Below are 20,921 nucleotides of genomic sequence, written 5' to 3'. Positions count from 1 at the left end.
TTGAAGGTGTGCGTGTGCGGTTCGAAGTGGACACTGGTGCGTGCGAGACGGTGATTTCGAGAGAGACGTACGAGGAGCAACTATCTCACGTTCCGATGCGTGGGACGACAAGGGTGTTGCAAACGGTATCAGGGCAAACTATTCGTCCAATAGGAGAGTTACCAGTAGGCGTAAAAAACAGGTATGAAGATTTCGTTTCACTTTACAGTTTTGTTGTAGAACCGGCGAAAAAGAAGATGCTTATACCGCTCCTCGGTCGCTCGAGCTTAGATGTCCTAATGCCAGAACGGAGATAAATGGTAAGTCTTCATTACTCGTCTCTTAGTCTCTATTCAACCCAGTCGAAAGTCTGAAATTGAACACCAATACCCATACGTATTTTCTGGGGATGCCAGTCTGGCAATAGAAGGTTTTACAGCAAATTTTATCCTTAAACAAGGTGCTGTACCAATTTTTCATAAGCCATACACGGAACCGTTTAAATTTCGCGAAAATGCAGAAGAAATAAATCGCATGGTGAATAAGGGAATTATAGTCCCTGTTCGTTCGTCCACCTGGGCTAGTCCAATCGTAATTACGCCAAAAAAAGATGGCACTATTACAATTTGTTTAGATGGGAAAGCTACATTGAATCGCTTTATTTGTACGGAGCATTATCCGTTGCCTGCTATTGAAGACATCTTAGCAAATTTATCGATTTTCAATTTATTTTTGCAAAATCGATTTAACGGGAGCCTTTCTCCAAGTACGATTGTCACGCACAGCTCAAGAGTTATGTACTATAAATAACCACCGTGGATTGTTCAGGTAAACAAGAATGCCATTTGGGATGAGTTCGGCGCCCTCAGTATTTCAGTCTATAATAGATCAAATTTTGCTAGGAACAAAATCTACTCCGTATTTAGATGATATCCTTATTGGTGGCAGTACGCAACACGAATGCAAGGAAAATTTATTCCATGTGTTGGATTAAGTAAATAAGCATAAAGTGCAAATATATTGCGCCAGATCGCGATTATTTGAAACAGAAATTGAACATCTCGGTTTCATGCTCACATCTGACGGAATTCGTCCATGTCAAGCTTAAGTGCTGTCTTGCTCCAGCACCTAAAGATATAGTCGTTCTTAAGAAATTACAGCCGTTCTTTGGTCTTTTGAACTACTTCCACAATTTTTTGCCAAATCTGTCGTTGGAATTACATCCGTTATATAAATTGTTAAGGAGAGAAAGTAGATTCTCGTGGTCAGTCGAGTGTGAAAACGCATTTAAAAAGTGTAAAGACTTGTTGATCTCCAATGACGTATTAGAGACGTCCGATCCAACAAAGCCACTAATACTAACTACGGATGCCAGCCCGTACGGAGTTGGTGCTATTTTATCTCACTTAGCGGGACAATTAGAGAAGCCTGTGTATTTTGCGTCATCAACACTCACACCCGCACAACAAAATTATGGGCAAATACATAAAGAAGCATTAGCAGTTGTATTTGGAACAAAAAAAAATCACAGGTATTTGTATGGTACGAGTTTTACTCTCGTTACCGATAGTTCCGCGTTCAAACAAATGTTTAACCCACACAAGAGTTCTTCTGCTGTGGCAATTTCTAGATTGCACAGATGGGCCGTAATTTTGTCTAATTACTCCTATAGCGTAGTACATAGGCCTGGTAAATGTATTAGCAATGCCGATGCGTTATCTCGTTTACCGTTGCCAACTGAAAACCGGATTGAGCACATATCAGTTACTGAAAGTAAAGTACAGGGATTTATTGGTAACGAAGAAATAAAAGATGATCAGCACAAAGATGCTGTGATCGTTTAACTGCTCAAAATGACACAAACCGTTTGGCCTAAAGAAGTAGTGGAAGAAATTAAGCAATATGCAACGATCAGACATAATTTTGAAATAGAAAATGATTGTCTTTATTTTGAGGTTCGTGTAGTGGTACCCAAGGCCCTTCAACGCCGTGTGCTGGAGAAACTACATGAAAATCATGATCGGGTGATCAGAATGAAAATGATCGGACGATCATATTTTTGGTAGAAAAGGTTTGATAAATATATTGTGAATTTTTTAAAGTCTTGCCCCGCGTGTCAAAAAACGCAAAAGGTACCAAGGGAAATAGTTACGTCTAGATGGCCTCTAGCCTCTCATGCATTCCAAAGAATCCATTTGGATTTATTTCATTTTGATGGAAATACCTTTCTGATAATAGTGGATGCCTATTCAAAATTTGTAGATGTAAAAATACTACGAAGAACGTGTACAGAGAGTGTATTGGAACGATTGGAAGAAATGTATACGTATTTTGGGTTGCCTTCTGAAGTGTGTTCGGATAATGGTCCACCTTTCAACTCATCTGGGTTTATACATGCGTGTAATTCAAATAATATAAAAGTATTGAGATCTCCTCCTTATCACCCTCAATCCAACGGACTAGCGGAGAGGGGGGTACAGACGATCAAGAATGTGTTGAAAAAATATCTGATAGATGAGCAATTTAAACCAATACCACCACTTCAGAAAAAGATTACCAAGATTCTTTTAAGTTATTGTAAAATTCCATCTACGTCCACTGGCAAAACTCTATCTTCGTTATTGTTTAACTATGTGCTTCGCACATTACTAAATACGAGCAATCCAGTTAAGATCCTAACACTAACAGTGTAACGAAACCAGTTAGACCCACTCATCATACCTTTAGCCGTGGAGATTATATAGAAATCATCAAGAAGACATTGTTAGGTGGATACCCGCGATGGTATTAGAGAAAATAAGTCCTAGCACTTACTTAATTAATTTACATTGGAATGTTAGAATGGTGCATACCAATCAGATTCGTGCTGCTCAGCTCTCAGATGAATTTCACCTTACTTTGCCTATACCTATATCAATGATGCTACGACAGGAAATAATGAAACTAGAGTACCTACCAGAAGAGAAAATATGCATTCAAAAAGATAAAGCAGTGAATCATCCTCGCCTAAACTACGCAGATCAAAGAGGATAAAAGCAAGGCAAATGAAAGAATAATCAGAATATTAGAAATGAATTAAATCTCATTTAAAGTTGGGAGGAGTGTTATATTCTGAACTATTACTAGCAATAGTAGCCTTGGTAGTAACAACAAAACACGCACTTACCGAAAATTTGTGTCACTCCAGCAGTGCCTGAAGAATCGAGTACTAATCGCACACTTCATTTTACTCTTAAAGACACTCTGAACCAGTAAACACACACACTCCAAAGTATATATCATGCACTATTTGCACCTGTCTGGATATCCGAGCAGTTTAGAGCAGTTTTTTAAGATACCGTACAATTCAAATAACAAAGCAGCACTCGCAAACGCTTTGATTAATTCAAACAGCGCTAGAAAAACATCGAGCACTTTTCGCCAACTCAAATCCACTCATTGAGACGCTGTGACGAATAATCTGACACCAAAGTATACCTGACGCTTTTGGCTCCAGCATCCATATTCGAGCAGTAGTCGAGCAGTTGTCGAGCAACTGCAACATGTCCCAGCAAACCCTCCCAGCCACCAACAGCTATTCCGAACCCACTTCCGATTTTACCAGAAAAGCTGCTTGCAATTTGAGCAGTTTTATTTTTTGTCGCTTGGGTACTGGCGATTTTTGTCGGATGGAAAACCGATTTTGCTTGTGTCAAAATTCGGAAGCCGGAAAGCCGTCTGCCTAAAAATTGCCATAAATTTCCGCATTTCCACCGTTTTTCCGATGGAAACGGATTGCACACTCGGTTCACATCACTACAATCCAAACCGCACTCAATTCGATCCATAAATGAGCAAGTTATTTACACTTTTGCATTAAACGCGGTATATCCGCCACGTGGTGGTGCTGTCACACTACTGTCACACTTCTGCCACCTCCGTTTTTTCACTTATTTAGCCTACTTAAGACGTATTTCACTGCGGTTTTTTGGGTTCGATCAATTGATTGCACACTTCCACACCGGAAAGGACCGCTTCCGGACAGATCCGTGCGAAATTGGCCGCAAAAACACACACCCGACACTGCATCACCCCCACCTCTGATGCACTTTTTGGACCACGTAGCTTTCGCACTAATCGGCCGATTTTTACCCCGTTTTCGGCTTGCGCAACATTTTGACCACCTTATCGACCGTTTTCACTCACTTCCAAACTCGAGAAATCGGGGATTTCCCGAGAAATTGTGTGTCAACCAATCTTGACGGCTGTTGTTGTTGTTGTTGTTGTTGTTTGTGTGGCCTACACGCGCTACATTTCGTCCTAAAAGCAGCGGAAATGCACCGTTTCTTCACTGAAACCACTTTATTGGCCATTTATCACTGAACTGAAACACAAACCGCGCTCCGATCGGTTCACCATCACCGGGAAAACTGTGTCCATCTCCGTCTGCTTACCGCACTTATGTGCGGGAACCATGGGCCACTTATATACACATTATTTCACCGATTTTGGAGCCGTTTTCACTTTTGTACAGTAAAACTTGCCATTTTACCTCCATTGTGCATAATATTCGGTGGATCGAGCACAATTTTACGCCCTTTTTGGTAAATATATTCGTTAACGAAACTTCCTCAACAAGATTTACGAAATTCCAAACTATTTCGAGGATAACTTGTGTATGTTTCTGAGATTCTGTTTGTTAACATTTCTATCCAACACAACCCTGCTCATAAAATGAACCGGAACCATGTTCATCGAATGTAAACCGGATGGCGGACGGTTATCACAACGGATTTACATCCACGGAAGGCTTTCGGAAGGGTTTCGGAAGGAATTATGGCGTATGTTTAGGAGACGGAAGGTTCTGTTCTGTTTCTGTTCGGTCCGAACTGAAAGAGAACGCGCGAAAGAATGGCTTTATTCTCACTGACAGTTAACCTCCCACTCGTCATACAAGTGCTCGAATCCGCATGCAACGTCCTAATTTTGTGTCACAAGCCCGCCGGCCATACAAAATTGAGGACGTTTTTACATGGGCTGAGGACATTCTGAGGACGTTCGGATTCGGGCTTATGGAGTGGTGTGCGTGAGCGTTTGCGCTCCAGGGGTATACATGTGTGTGTGATCACGCTGTTTGTATGTATTGTGATATGTGTTTTCTTTCGCCTTGCCACTATTTGCTTCACAAACAAAACAGCTCTTTTTTAAATCATTTATTAAAAGAGGCTTTGGCCCTCAGAGACCTCATCCGCCTCTTTAAACACTCCGATAGTATCCGATGCCGGCTCCGAAACACATCCGGAAGCTTCCTACGCCGGCTCCGAAAGAGAGCCAAAGGCTTTCATTGCACTACGTTTTTCCCGCAAATTTTTAACACAATTGATTAATGCGACGGTCCCTCCGATACAGGAGCGATCTCGACGTGACGCGGATGTTTTGGCTGGCAAATTTGCTTTGCCTAAACACAATTCTAATCCATAACAACAACTGCGGCCAATGGTTTGTTTCCGTGCCGGCACCGTACCTGTCAAGTCTACACCGACGCGACCAATACCGCGCGTTTACACGGTCGAGCAGTGCCATACACACGCATACACATCGACACAGGCTGTGGAAGAATTGACAGAGCAGCACAGACGATCATTGCCGTACTGGCAAAGAGGGATAGCAATATGGAATGTTGCACACGAGCACAAAATTGGGTACAAAGCTGAGGACCTTGTGCGGAAACTGCTCGACAGGACCAGTGGGCTTGCCCCCCCAACTGACATTTTATAGCAGGCTTATGGCGTTTTTCGAGTTCTTTTACCTAAATCTCGATACTAAATCTTGCCTTAGAGAGCAGCAGATTTAGGTAATTATAACAGTTCGAACGCGTGGTTTCACGTAGTTTTTTCACCCATTTCCTTCGGAACCAAGCTGTCCTAGGCCAGAGGCGCCATGGCAGCGCAAATGAAAACAAAACAAACAATAACACTCGGATTAGATTGTGATATTACGCTGAATTATTATTTATTTAACAAACCCGTTCATGTATCTCACTATTCCGTTGCACTCCTCGTGTTCGCCAGTGTTCGTTTAGGGGAAAAAAACAAGACGGTGAGTTGAGAAATGATGCTCTTCGCCGTACATGAGATGCTGAACCATACCTCATCTCTCGCAGAAAACATGTTACGGGAAGCGGCAAACACGAATCGACCATCACCGAGTGAAACTCCAGGCTACCGCAGCTCACCTACACGCAAATACACGAACAATCCCAAACCATCTGCATTCAAACACCGGGTCATGCGCTTCGGCTTATCCGTGCGCGTGCGACGTCCTCCCTCCATCACATTCAGAACACGACTGTCGCTCAGCGTGCTCAGGGCAGAGCGAATAAAGAAAGAGAGAAGAAGAAATTGGCAGGGGTTTCCAGACGGTTTTAAAATGCGCGCTGCATGCCAGTACCAAAACGGCGCGCGAGAAACAGTTCGAGCGCCCCTGCACATGTGTGTTCGCTCTCTCGCACTCAGGGGCTCTCAAGCGGAAGATCATGGTTCGAGCAGTGCACGTCACATTGCGGAAAGCGAGAAAATGTTTGAGCGCCTCTGCACGCGAGAGCGAACGGGTGTGTGCTGTGCTGCTCGTTCCAACGGCAAACTGGTATGGTGCAGAGCTGCTCTAAGAGCGTAAATTTTAGCTTTTTTGTATAACAGATGTCAGTTGGGTACCCAACTGACATTTTATAGCAGGCTTATGGCGTTTTTCGAGTTCTTTTACCTAAATTTCGATACTTAATCTTGCCTTAGAGAGCAGCAGATTTAGGTAATTATAACAGTTCGAACGCGTGGTTTCACGTAGTTTTTTCACCCATTTCCTTCGGATCCAAGCTGTCATAGGCCAGAGGCGCCATGGCAGCGCAAATGAAAACAAAACAAACAATAACACTCGGATTAAATTGTGATATTACGCTGAATTATTATTTATTTAACAAACCCGTTCATGTATCTCACTATTCCGTTGCACTCCTCGTGTTCGCCAGTGTTCGTTTAGGGGAAAAAACAAGAGGGTGAGTTGAGAAATGGTGCTCTTCGTCGTAGATGAGATGCTGCATCATACCTCATCTCTCACAGAAAACATGTTACGGGAAGCGGCAAACACGAATCGATCATCACCGTGTGAAACTCCAGGCTACCGCAGCTCACCTACACGCAAATACACGAACAATTCCAACACCATCTGCATTGAAACACCGGGTCATGCGCTTCGGCTTATCCGTGCGCGTGCGACGTCCTCCCTCCATCACATTTAGAACACGACTGTCGCTCAGCGTGCTCAGGGCAGAGCGAATAAAGAAAGAGAGAAGCAAAAATTTGCAGGGGTTTCCAGACGGTTTTAAAATGCGCGCTGCATGCCAGTACCAAAACGGCGCGCGAGAAACAGTTCGAGCGCCCCTGCACACGTGTGTTCGCTCTCTCCCACTTAGGGGCTCTCAAGCGGAGGATTATGGTTCGAGCAGTGCACGGCACATTGCGGAAAGCGAGAAAATGTTTGAGCGCCACTGCACGCGAGAGCGAACGGGTGTGTGCTGTGCTGCTCGTTCCAACGGCAAACTGGTATGGTGCTGAGCTGCTCTAAGAGCGTAACTGGCATTCGCGCATGAAGCGAGCAGCTATGGCAAGGATCGGGAATTTTCTTTTTTGAAATTTAGCCTCTTTTGTATAACAGATGTCAGTTGGGTGTTAACGCTTAGACGTCAAATCTGCTTGACGAAAGCTAGTTTCGTCAAGTTTATGATACATGAAATATTTCAAGATGGGTACAGTGAGTAGGGATGAGTGTCGCTCGCGTGGGAGACGCTCATAAGAAAGTTTATAAATAGGGCAGAAAACACAATTATACCCCTCTTCGAATTTGGAATCTGAATACGACGCTTGGTAACTATTGCAACACACATCGATCCGAAACTCCGCGAATTCTTCATGGTGCCGTGACCAGATATATAGCTCGAATTTCTGGTGTTTTTTGCGAGTTTGATCGACCCATCGTTCACCGTTTTCTGTGTCGTACCACATTTGGTTTGGATTTTCGTGCACCGTACAGCTGTTTTTGCCGCATCACGCATTACACTGCAGGTCACCCACTCACACACACACACGATTGCACAATGCCCGTACCACCCGTTGTTTTGGCGTCCCGTCGGACAATTTTGTTGGCGTCCCTTACGCGGTACGAGAAGTTTTTGGATAGTTTCGTTCACGCACGGGATCAAGTAGAGGTGGAGGTTCGTTTAGGAAAATTCGAAATATTATGCAAGGATCTAGAGAGTGTTCAACAAGGGTTGGAGGATTCCGCTTCCACGCTGGAAGAAACAACGCAGAATGCTGCATTACGAGAGAATTTCGAGGATAGATTGATTCACGTCCAATCTCAACTGCAGGCAAAACCAGCTCCTACCGCGCACCCGAGCACTGGATCGAACCCACTTAAGGGCATCAAGCTTCCCACCATCGCGCCGCCAGAATTCACAGGCGACTATATGCAATGGTTGACTTTCCGCGACACATTTGAGTGCTTGATTCATAACAACGCCGATCTACCAGCGATACAAAAGTTTCATTACTTGCGCGCCGCAGTAAAAGAAGCAGCGGCTCAGGTGATAGAATCAATCACCATAAGCGCAGCTAATTATGAGTTAGCCTGGAACACTTTGGCGGAGCGATACTCTAATGAGTATTTGCTGAAAAAATGCCATTTGCAAGCAATGTTTGCCATTTCGGCTGCACAAAAGGAGAGCGTTACAACACTACACCATCTTGTGGATTAATTTGAGAGGCACAAAAAGATATTGCAACACTTAGGAGAAGAAACGGACACTTGGGGCAGTATACTTGAGCACCTACTATGCACTAAATTGCCAATTATAACATTACGCGATTGGGAAAAGCACGCATCTTCTTATTCTTCTTTATTCAAATTGTTTGCCACAAGGGCATTACAGAGTAAATTTATCTTATAACTAAACATACATTACGCGTAAAGAGGATATAGGGAGCAGACAGAGATGGCTAGTGAGGAAAAGAAAAACAGATTTTAGGATAAAGAAGACAAAAGACGGGAGCGGAAACAATTAATGGAGATATTGTGGTCAAACAGATCACCAACCGAATTGAATGCTAGTAACGCGCGCATCCATGGATCGCTCTGGGAAAACCGCGTACGACAAAAAGGGATAAGCAGGGGAGGACGTACGCGTAAGCGTTGGGAGGGGACATATAAAGGGATAGCTGCCAGAAGGGCGGGGGAGTCAATGTTGGAAAGCAGGATGTTGGCAATAAATAATTTGCGAGCATGACCATGACGATCCTCCAGCTTAACCAAACCCAGCAGCTGGCACCGCTCCGAATAAGAAGGTAAGGTTGTGCTGGGGTCGTTCAGTAAACGTCTAGCGGCTATCCGCGTAAATTTCCTCTGCACCCTCTCCAACCTGTTCATAGCGGTGACACCAGCGGGGGACCATACAACACTGGCGTACTCCAGGATGGGACGCACCCAGCAACAATACAGCGCTCTCAGGCATAACGGGTCTCGAATCTCAGTAGACATACGAGAGATTAGACCCAACACCTTGCTAGCCCGCTCAAGGACCGAGTTGAGATGCGGCTCGAAGGACAATTTGTCGTCCAGCCACACCCCAAGGTCCCTGACCAATGAAACTCGCGGAAGTGTAGAGTCGTAGAGCCGATACTGGTGTAAATGTTTGGAAGAAGAGCGACCAAACGAAATTACACAGCACTTCGAGACACAAAGAACGAGCCCGTTGGATATGCACCAGCCAGCGAAAGCATCTATGTGGGATTGGAGGGAGCGGGAGTCGCGGGACGAAGACACAGGAAGATAAAACTTGACATCGTCGGCATACAACAAACAACCGTTATGGGGAAGCGATTGAATGCAATCGGCGATGAAGAGTGAAAACAATAAAGGACTCAAGACACTACCTTGAGGAACCCCAGATTTGCTGATGAACGGGTCCGACAGAGCCCCATCGACCCTTACCCTGTACGACCGGTCCTTCAAAAAGGAACAGAGCCAGAGAAGAAGGGCTCCACCGAAGCCCATTCGCTCGAGCTTTGCCATAAGCAATTGATGCGACAAACAGTCGAACGCAGCTCAAAAATCTGTGTAGATGACGTCAACCTGCCTACCAGCGGCTGTGTGCGGAAACAGATCGATCATCAACGACATAAGGTTCGACAGGGTAGAGCGTCTCGGCACGAAACCGTGCTGGGAGGATGGGATTAACGGGGAAACAATAGGAAGGATAGAAGAGTAGATCACAGACTCGAGGACTTTGGACGCTGCACAGAGGATGGAGATGCCTCGATAATTTAAGGGGGACGTCCGGCAACCTTTCTTAAAGACTGGGATCAGCCAAGCTGATCTCCAAAGAGAGGGAAAAACTCCTGTATCAACCGACCTAGTGAATAGGCGAATCAACACAGGAGCAATCGCCTCTCTAGCGTCAATGAGTGCGGAAGAAGGGATGCCGTCAGGACCAGGAGAGAAGGAGCGCTTAAGCTGACAAAGTGCAGTGAGCACCATCTGCTCGTCGATATGCACCGAGTGAGCGTTAATATAGTCCCAAGGAACACTCGAGAGCCCGGCCACAAGAGACGCGGTAGAGTGGGTCGGATCAACAAAAAGACCCTCGAAGTGATGCGCAAACAAATTAGATATTTCCAACGGGGAGGAAGCAGAGCAATCGCCCAAAGACATATTTGTTGGAATACCGGAGGATCCACGTTGTCTATTGGCGTATCTCCAGAATGACCTAGGATTTGTATAAAGATGGGATTGTTGGGCGCGTTATGGGTACGAAGGCGGATCCTGTTATAACTGCGATGAGCAGATGCTGCGTATTTGAAGACACGCAGGTGAAAAGTGGAGCGGTGCATTCGATACGCACGAAGCGCACGCTTAAGATCCGCCTTAAGTGAACGAAGGTGTCTATCTGACCACAAGGGATTTGGAGGAGGGGTACGAAAGGGACAACACTGGGAGAGGAAAGACAAAATCACAGACGTAAACTTGGCTACAGCCTCGTCAATACTAGGAGCAGCGTCCAGGGAGCTCCAGTCGTATGTCGAGATGAGACGAATAAATTTTCTGTTGTCGAGCTTCCTGAAGTTCAGCTCACGCGTCAAAACTAAACGAGACGGACGATCAGAGGGCGACGCGATGACGGTGATGCACGTCTCCAATGCTGGATGATAAGCGTCCTCGGGAATAATCGTCAAAGGCACTCGGTGTACTGAATCACAGATCGCGGCTGCAGCGGAATTGCCAAATATCAGGTCCAGTTGACGTCCGTTACCGTTAGTTACCCCTGAGAGTTGCTTCAAGTGGTTAAAGTTCAGACCGTCAATGAACGTCGTATCCCGCTGCCTAAAATCGGAAGGATAAAACCACAGTTTATTATGGGGATCAGCAGTCCACGAGATGCCCGGCATGTTGAAGTCGCCAAAAATCATAATTTTATCTTCGGAGCGCATGCGCCCCAGGACTACACCGATGCCCTCCATCAAATCATCAATTACAGATGAGGATGAGCTGCTGTATGGCGGAATGTAGATGGCTCCAAGGTACAGGTGCGAGGTCCCCAGGTTGATGCGAACCCACACCGCCTCCAACGATGCGCATGGTGACGAGATCGACGAGACCGCAAGTTGTGATGAGCATGCAATAAGCACACCACCACGACGCGAAAGGTTGCTATTCCTATTGTTGCGGTCGCATCTAAAGATGATAAAGTTTTCATCGAAAAGAAGCGACGATAGGATCGAATCATCAAGCCAGGTTTCGGTCAGGACACATATGTTATAGTCAGATTCAGCAAAGGCCTGGTGGAAGTTAATGAGTTTCGTGCGGAGACTCCACACGTTCTGATAGTATGCATAAATTTTTTTCCTGGGCGCCGAATTATGCACGAAAGAATTGGTCCAATGTTTGCTGATGGGGACTACAAGTTAGAACTCTCTTACGCTTGCTAGGGGGAGCGGGATGAGGAAGTGAAGTGAGTGGTGTAGCGTGGATCAAAGTCAAGTCCGAACTGTGTCCAGGAGAGGAAGGTGTGCTGTGGAGAGACTGAGTGCGGTTGATGTAGGGAGCCTCTCTACGACGGTGTCGAGCGGCGATGAGAGAGTTACTAGCTGTGAAAACAGGAGTATTGTATGGAGCCGGTGGACGTCTAACTGGATCGTGATGAGTAGCGGTGATAAACTCTCTCACACGGAGGCCAACAGGCCACGTTTCAGGGGAGAGAGCCAACTCACGACAGGAATCTGGAACACGCACTTTAAAAGATAGAGAGCGTCGAGAAGCTGGATCAACACCTCTAGCCAAGAGAGAGAAAGCAAGCACGTCCTCGGTGTTGAGACGGCGTATCACCGATGCTCTCACTTGGTCGGTCGTGATATGGTGTGCAACTCCAAGGAGGTGCAACCAAAATCTGCGAGGATTGCGCGCTTGAGTCGCTACTAGATTAGGTGACGTCACCGCATTTGTGCCCGAAATTCCGACAAGGCTCGGAGCGGGGGTTTGTCCTGCGATCGCGGCATAGGAAGAAGGACGGTCGGTGCTAAGGATAGGAGGAAGCCTGATCGGAGAGGAGGTGGGCGCACCATGATCTGGTTGGTGAGAGACAAGAGTTAAGCCGGCCTTCCGAGGAGATAGCAGAGAGCGAATCTCACTAGTGAGAGGCTGCAGAATGGCGTCTTTGAGCGACGCGACAATGGAATCTAGCGCCGTCTGGAAGCCCGCTTGGAAGCTACCATCCTTCGTGGGCAATCTGCGGCGGTTTTCAACGGTTACAGTGCAAGAGGAACAGCTCCAGTGGACATTTTGGTAAGGGCCGATGCATTCCAGAACGGCGTCAGGAACTGAGGTGCAGTTTCTATGACAAACCGCATCACAAAAGCAGCAGTACAGCACATCGTTGGCCACGGAGGCATCCGCTGCACAGGCCGAACACACAGGAGCCATTTACACACACAGCGCAACACACAAGCCCACGGAATAAACAACAACAAACAGCTGAGCGACGCTAAACAAAATTGACCAAATTAGGACACAAACAACAACCGTTAAAGCAAGGAGATGGTAAGTACGGATAGAATGATACACAAACAAACGATTGATGCAGGGAAGCACAACGGACAAATAATTTTACACACAATTTTTCACGTTTTTAGTGGAGCCGATACCAAACCTGACTTGCTCGAGACGATTTGACAGAACCAATGCAGCAACACAGAGCCTAGTTACGATAATTTGATTACATTCCGGCACCGTCGTTTGCGTGTATTGGAGACGTTGTTAGTAAACAACCTTCATACGTCACAGGGTCATGAACTGAATCACTCACGGCGAATAACCTTTCCGCGTAAAACTAGTTTTGGTACCACGTCACATGAAACGCCAAATTGCATTTTATGCAATTCCTCGCCTTCATTGTTAAAATGCCCACGATTTGAAGGAATGGAGCCTAAGGATGGCGATCGTTTCGCGATGACCGCGCGTTTATGCATATATTGCTTACGCGAGAATCCCACACACACACAACACCGCTAACGATCACACGGCCACCGATAACACACAACGCACATTTGCAGCAGCACTACAGCAAGCACCCGAGCAGGTATTGCTCCAAACTGCTTTGGTGAATATCATTGATAATTTCGGAATTGCTCATCCTATGCGCGCGCTTTTGGACAGCGCATCGCAGCCGAAGCTAATTAGCGATCGACTCGCGAAACGGCTTAATTTGAAGAAGAGTAACGTACACGTTACCATTGTTGGAGCAGGACAATCTACGAAGACAGATTGCCTCTCGAGTGACAGCGTTTACGATCAACACTGAGTTTTTGATGGTCGACAATTTGATAGCGAATCTTCCAACGCGCGATGTTTGCACCAAGAACTGAAAGATACCGCCTGGCATGAATTTAGCAGATCCGATGTTCGACAAATCTGCTCCCGTTGATATCATTCTCGGCGCTTGTCATTACCATGCATTATTTGAGAATGCAACTCAGCTTCGTCCCGCACCTCATCAACTCGTCATGATTAATAGTGCTTTCGGTTGAGTAGTGACCGGTACTACAGCTGATCAGAATGTGTCATCTAAAACCCATCCTACCACTTCCTATTCAATCGTCTGCATGGCATCATTGGAGGAATCCCTACAACGATTTTGGCAACTAGAAAATTTAACGGTTAATGATGCATACTCACCCGAGGAACGGCATTGCGAATCATTTTATAAACCAACCACTGAACGTGACGACACAGGTAGATATATTGTCCGTCTACCAAAACAGCCCGACTTCGGAGAAAAACTCGGCCTGTCCAGAGCTCAAGCCATCCGTCGGTTTAAACTTTTTGAGCGAAGACTAGAACGCGATCCAGCACTTAGAAAAGCATACCAAGCATTCATGAAGGAGTACTTAGAACTGGGACACATGTCTCCTATAAGCACTGATACTACTGTTTGGGAATGCGCCTATGAGTAGGCAATAAGAAGGCATGTATTGCGATGAATTAGAATATTTTATAGCAGTTAGGGCATATTAGTATTGGTAAGCAGTAATTGTATGAAGTACCTGAATATATTGTAATTAGTCTTAAAGTGAAACACCACCAGAGCAGTCAACATTGTGAAGAGCGATCCGAAATTGGTTGAGCTATGAAACAACGGTGTTGTATCAGTCGCCAGCAACAACATCGCCGATCTTCAAAAACCTTTGCAAACCACGTTGAACAACCTAGAAGTGTGGGCCAGAAACCTAGGAATCGAGTTTTCTCCCGAGAAATGCTCATTTTCTTGTTTTTCTATGACACCGAGAGCAATAGACGCAAAAATCTGGTGAACCCTAAATTTGATATACTTCTGCATAACAAAATGATATCCATTGCCATAACTTTCCGATACCTAGGCGTTTGGTTCGATAGCAAGAATGTGTGGAGGTCACATATTGACTATCTTGTCAAAAAATGCTCCAGAAGAATTAATTTTCTCAGAACGATTACCGGATTCTGGTGGGGTGCGCACCCATCAGACATCCTTAAGCTATACAAGACAACGATACTGTCCGTCTTGGAATATGGATGCATATGCTTCCATTTGGCAGCCAAGACGCATCTGATCCGTCTAGCACGCATCCAGTATCGTCGTCTAAGAATCGCATTGGGCTGTATGAAATCAACCCACACGATGTCACTCAAAGTGATGTGTGGAGGGATGCCGCTAGCGCTCCGTTTTGAGCTACTCTCGCTTCGCTTTCTCATACGCTCTACTGTCTCAAACCCATCGATAATCGAGAACTTCAACACACTGCATGAGATAGTATCTAAATGCAAAATCATGAGCACGTATCATGATTTTGCCTCTGTACAGGTACACCCCAGCAGTCCATAAAATGTAAATCGTCAAGGCAGATCAATTGACCAAAAAGGGCGCTTCGGAAGGGTCTCTTTTTGATAGGCTTATCCTACCTCACGAGCATATGTGTGCCCCACAATCTCTCTGCATGGCTCGGTGGCAGAGTATGTGGGACACAGATGAGCTTGGAAGGTTTTTATATTCGATCACTCCCCAAGTTAGCTTGAAGCCCTGGTTCCAAGGCATCTCAGGAGATCGTGCGTTCATTCGAATGATGATCGTGCTTAGGTCTAACCATTTAGCATTGGGTGCGCATCTCCAGCGTATATTACGGGCAGACTCCAAAACATGTGGCTGCGGCCTCGGATACCATGACATAGATCATATTCTATGGTCTTGTCTGGAGTACGAGGCAGCACGACCCTCCTTATTGGACGCAGTTCGGGACATTGGCAGAACGCCCAACGTTCCAATTCGAGATCTGCTGGGGGGCGGGGATGATGCCTACCTGAGGACTATTTTTGAGTTCTGCCGAGTAAATAGTATTGTAGTTTAGTACCTTTCCTCCTTTCCTTTCACTCCTACTGTTTGTCTGTTATATTTGTTGTATCCCGCTTGTGTGTATGATGATGAATGACTGATTGAATGAATGAATGTATGAATGAGTGCGATTGTAGAGGGGCTTGGTATGGCATTGGCGGAATATCCTGGATGATCCAGGACCAAAAGTTACACCGTTGCAAGGGCATATTGCAACGGTCAATCAGTGCTGACAAGGCAGAGGGATGGAAGAACGCTGGATCTCGACACGCCGAAATCTGAAAATGGCATTTCCCAAAACAAACGGGATGAGATGATCACTTACGATACCGACCCTCGCAACCAACACTACCACGGCTACTGGATGACGGTTGTATTATTAACGGATCAACCGAGCTCACCCGGGATAAGGTGCCCTTTCACGGTTTGGAGAAGGAAATGTCTCCAAACCATCGTGAATTGTACTATTATTTGTTATTTAGATTTAAGCAATACGGCCAGGCAGTTCTTTATGAATAAAAAAAAACTAAACTAGGAAGTCTTCAATCATTTATTTATAAAACGGATGTAGACATAGTCTGCATGCAAAAGTGTATCAGCATGATCTATCCATTAGAAATTACACAACTTTCATTAACATAAATCATCATAAGAGAGGAACGGCTATAGCTATACGTTACGGACTAAAATATTCAAATTTGGAGAAGAGCATAGATAGTAGACTCATCACATTGTGTATTCACGACAAAATCAAAGTATTAAATGTATACGCTCCCTCTGGCACACAACAAAAGCAAAACAGAGAATACTTTTTTCGACAAACGCTGGCTTACTATTTAACACGTTGTCTGCCACGTCAGCCACTATGTGGCTGACGGGTTTTTTCCGATCGGGCCACGTCAGCCACGTAGTGACTGACACATTATGCATTGTAAAAGACGAGTTACAAGAGATACATTTGCACGTATTTGATCGGTTCTTTCAGAGTGCTTTTCTTTCACGGTTATTATTTCTTAAAAAATGATTAAAATGTCAAAATGAGTTTCTATTATGTTTTCATAAATAAATGAGAATGAGAATGAACAATAATTATAAGATCTTGGAGTTCATTTATTCATCCTTTACTTTTGATGCACAATCATAAAACACTCATCACAAAGTTGAGGTTGATCGGGACAGCTTGGACAATACGTAAACGATCTTTTCACAGTTTTACGTGCCTTTGATCGGCCCATGCTTTGCCTGTCATTGTTGTAGCATCGTTTGCATGCGCGTCGCATTTTTTTCCCATTGGAATCTTGACGGATGGCTAAAACATGATTTTCTTGTTGCGGACCGAATGTGGTTGTGTTTTTGACGGGTATTTGTAGCAATTCCGAAGCAATCATCTCCCTAAATTTTCTTATTCCGATGTTTCTCTTTGTTGCAGTTTTAAAACCACTAAGGCGTTTACTACAGAGGTTCCCAATAAAAGCTCGATTCCTAGTTTGCGGTACCATTTGAAACCTTTCCTCATTGTTGTGGCATATGCGACCATTTGGTCCGAATAATTCATCAATCCCACATTTTCCTTTGTTATAGTCTACTACAGCTAGTGGTTTTAGTTTTGTAGCAGGCTGATTCGAGTTATATTTTTTTGTAGTTTGTACCATGTATGGAGCCTGCTTCGTTGATAACATTCTTACGTCGCGAGAGTCTTTCCATTTCAGAACCACAATTCCGTGTTCGTCTTCTTTTGCAATCATTTCACCTTTTTTTAATTTACAGTCCAAAACATCTCTTGGCATAGATTTTTTGTTATGCCGTAAGGTTCCTACAAGATGAGTTTTCCGATCTAAGCATGTTAAAGCCAGCTCATAGCTTGTGTAGAAATTGTCAACATATAATGTTCGTCCTTTTTCGAAAAGTTTTTCAGCAAGTTTTATACAAACATTATGAGCCAATCCAGTTTCTCTGATACCCTCCGAAGACTTTCCAGAGTAAATTTTAGAAGCCCATGTGAATCCTTCGCTTGAACATAACTTAAACAATTTAATTCCGTATTTGTGTGCTTTACTTGGAATGTATTGTCTAAAGATGAGTCTGCCACGCCATGGAATCAATGTTTCGTCAATAACGATGTTTTCTCCTGGTGTGTACACTTTTTGATACTTTTCTTGTAGTTTATCCATCAAATTTATTATTTTTCCTTGCCGATCTTTAGGGGATATGGACGTGTTATCGGTGAAATGGAGATTACTGAGTAATATCTCGAACCTGTTCCGCGACATAACGGTAGATGGAAGTGTCATATCCAAAGGCGGCAAACTTAACTAATTTTCTTCCACAAAAGCAAATGATTTTTGTCGACCGATAAATTCACTCCATGCAGTTGATTGGATTGTGCTTTTTTGTTGCGGTGAGCCCTCTGGATTTCTTTCTTCTTCTAACTACAATTCTCTAAAAACATCTGGAAGTGCAGATTCATCACAATCACAATCACTACCATCGTAATTATCAGACTCAGAATCAGAGGATACTATTCTGTTTCTAGTATTCTTTTTTGGTATTCTGATGTCTTCCTCATCGCTGCTCTGTGCTTCGATTAACTTTGGCATGTTTGCTTCAAACATTTCTTGGGGTGATCAGTGAACCTTGCGCTTAAAAATCCGAAGTGCAACTAAAGTGATCAAAACAGCAGGTTGTCAACCCAGCGAAAAAAATCATCACCTCGTAGGGAAGCACACAGTAGAACAATTGATTATAGGTAAAAATGAGGAATTTATAGAAATGATTTTGTCAGAATCTGATACATCCGATTCCCTTGCAAGCAGTAGTTGGAGTCGGAATGTCACCGACTTTTGCGAGACTTAAAGAAAGGGAAGGGAAGGGAGGGGAGAGGGGGTTCCAAGAATGAAATTCCATGGAATTAGCCCAACAAACGACATTGTGGAGCGACTGAGACAACAAAGAGAATTGGTGAATTTGATTTAAAAGAGAAAAAATGCAAAAGCAAATGCAATCGTTTCAAAGAGTGATTCCGTGGCCTGACGGGGCAATTCAGTGGGCATGTATGGTGGCAGACAACGTGTTAAGAAAACCATATGAATATCTAGTGATCGCCGGTGATTTCAACTGCATTATTTAAAAAAATACGCTACTGGAACCTTAAACTATAGCTCAGCGCTGAAAAACACGACAGAACATCTTCAAATTTACGATAGCTCGGACTTATAAAAACAACAACAGAATACACATTTTATACACACAACTCAGCCTCTCGTATGGACAGAATATACATTTCAAAAAATCTACGTAATAATTTGAGAAGTGCTTACACTATTAGTGTATCATTTAGTGACCATAAAGCTTACACGATCAGATTAGGAGCTCCAAGTTTCATTGTAAATCCAATGCCTAAACAAAAACTATGGGCATTTGGAAAATTCCGTTAATGAAGCTGTGAAAAATGAATTTAAGCATAATTGGATCAATTGGACAAAACAAGAATAACACTACAAAACATGGATAGACTGGTGGATTAAGTTTACTAAACCTAAAATTAAATCCTTCTTCAGATGGAAAAATAGCCTTTTCTTTAAAGATTACAATAATTCCTATAAAAACCTTGAACAGCAACTAAATAATTCATACAAAAACTTTTATGGAAATCTAAATGAACGTACTAACATAAACAAAATCAAAGGCAAAATGCTAACTCTACAAAGAAACGCTAAGGGACGCCAAGTAAACGTGATTGCACTACTAGATGAAGGCTCATCCGTGAGTCTCATGGAACACGCCCTAATCAAGGAACTCGGAATAAGTGGTACTCCGAAACCGCTCTGTCTTAGCTGGACTGGGGGTCAACACTGCGACGAGGCGCAGTCAGTGGAAGTCAGTGTCAACCTTTCTGGTATTCGAGAATATGATCGCCGTTACGAGGTACCTGCAATCCGTACGGTTCGTTGCTTAGGGTTGCCCAGTCAACGTTTGACGATGGATCAGTTTACGGCCAAATATCAGCACCTATCATCGCTGCCCATACCATCTAGGGAGCTACATCTCCCCGGATCTTACTAGGTATGGATAATTACCATCTCATACGTCCTCTTAAAACCGTAGAAGGACATCTTGACGAACCGATTGCTACAAAAACGCGTCTTGGATGGGTGGTGTCTGGACGATGTTACGCAAATGGCCAACAATATGCTGGACGTGAATCGGTAACATCACACGGAGTACAGCTTTGCGAATGCCGAGACATCGAGGTAAGAATAGATAGGTGTCTCTACGCCTAATTTATCTCTGCCAACAGGTTATGGGCCCAGGTGATATGGCTGACTCGCAACGTTTCTTAGTGCCGAAGCTCGCGAATCAAAACTACCAAACATGGAAGTTTAAAATGGAAATGCTCCTCGAGCGCGACGAGCTGTGGTGCACTATTAGTAAAGCAAAGCCAGAACCTGTGACGCCTGTTTGGACACAGAAAGATTCGAAAGCTCGTGCGACAATCGGGCTGTGTGTCGACGATAGCCAAGTCGGTTTAGTGCGTGATGTAGAATCAGCTAAAGATGCGTGGAATGCTTTGAAAAGCTATCACGAGGCGGGATCAGAGGTTTACCTGCTAAAGCAGCTTACGCGCTTGGAACTAGCAGAAGGTTGAGATATGGAAAAACATCTGCAAAAGTTTTCCAATCTCGTCAGACAGATCGCAGATTTGGGAGAGCCGATACCGCAAAAATGGCAAGTGGCTATGCTGTTATGTTCAAAGCCGGAATCATATGATCCACTTACAACGGCATTAGATCAGATTTCCGCCAACAATTTAACGCTAGAGTTGGTGAAGAGTAAACTCCTGACTGAAGGAGAGAAACGACGAGAGCGCGCCGGTACTAGTGCAGCCGAAAGTAAAGTATTCCAGTGTTCGGCAAGTAAGCACAAAACTAGTGAGCGAAATACACATACCAGCACAGTGTGTTTCCATTGCGGCAAAGCCGGGCACATTAAGCGCAAATGT

Source organism: Anopheles stephensi, unplaced genomic scaffold, assembly GCF_013141755.1.
Source record: "Anopheles stephensi strain Indian unplaced genomic scaffold, UCI_ANSTEP_V1.0 ucontig365, whole genome shotgun sequence".
Lineage (NCBI taxonomy): Eukaryota > Metazoa > Arthropoda > Insecta > Diptera > Culicidae > Anopheles > Anopheles stephensi.
Note: the sequence above shows the minus strand (reverse complement) of the source record.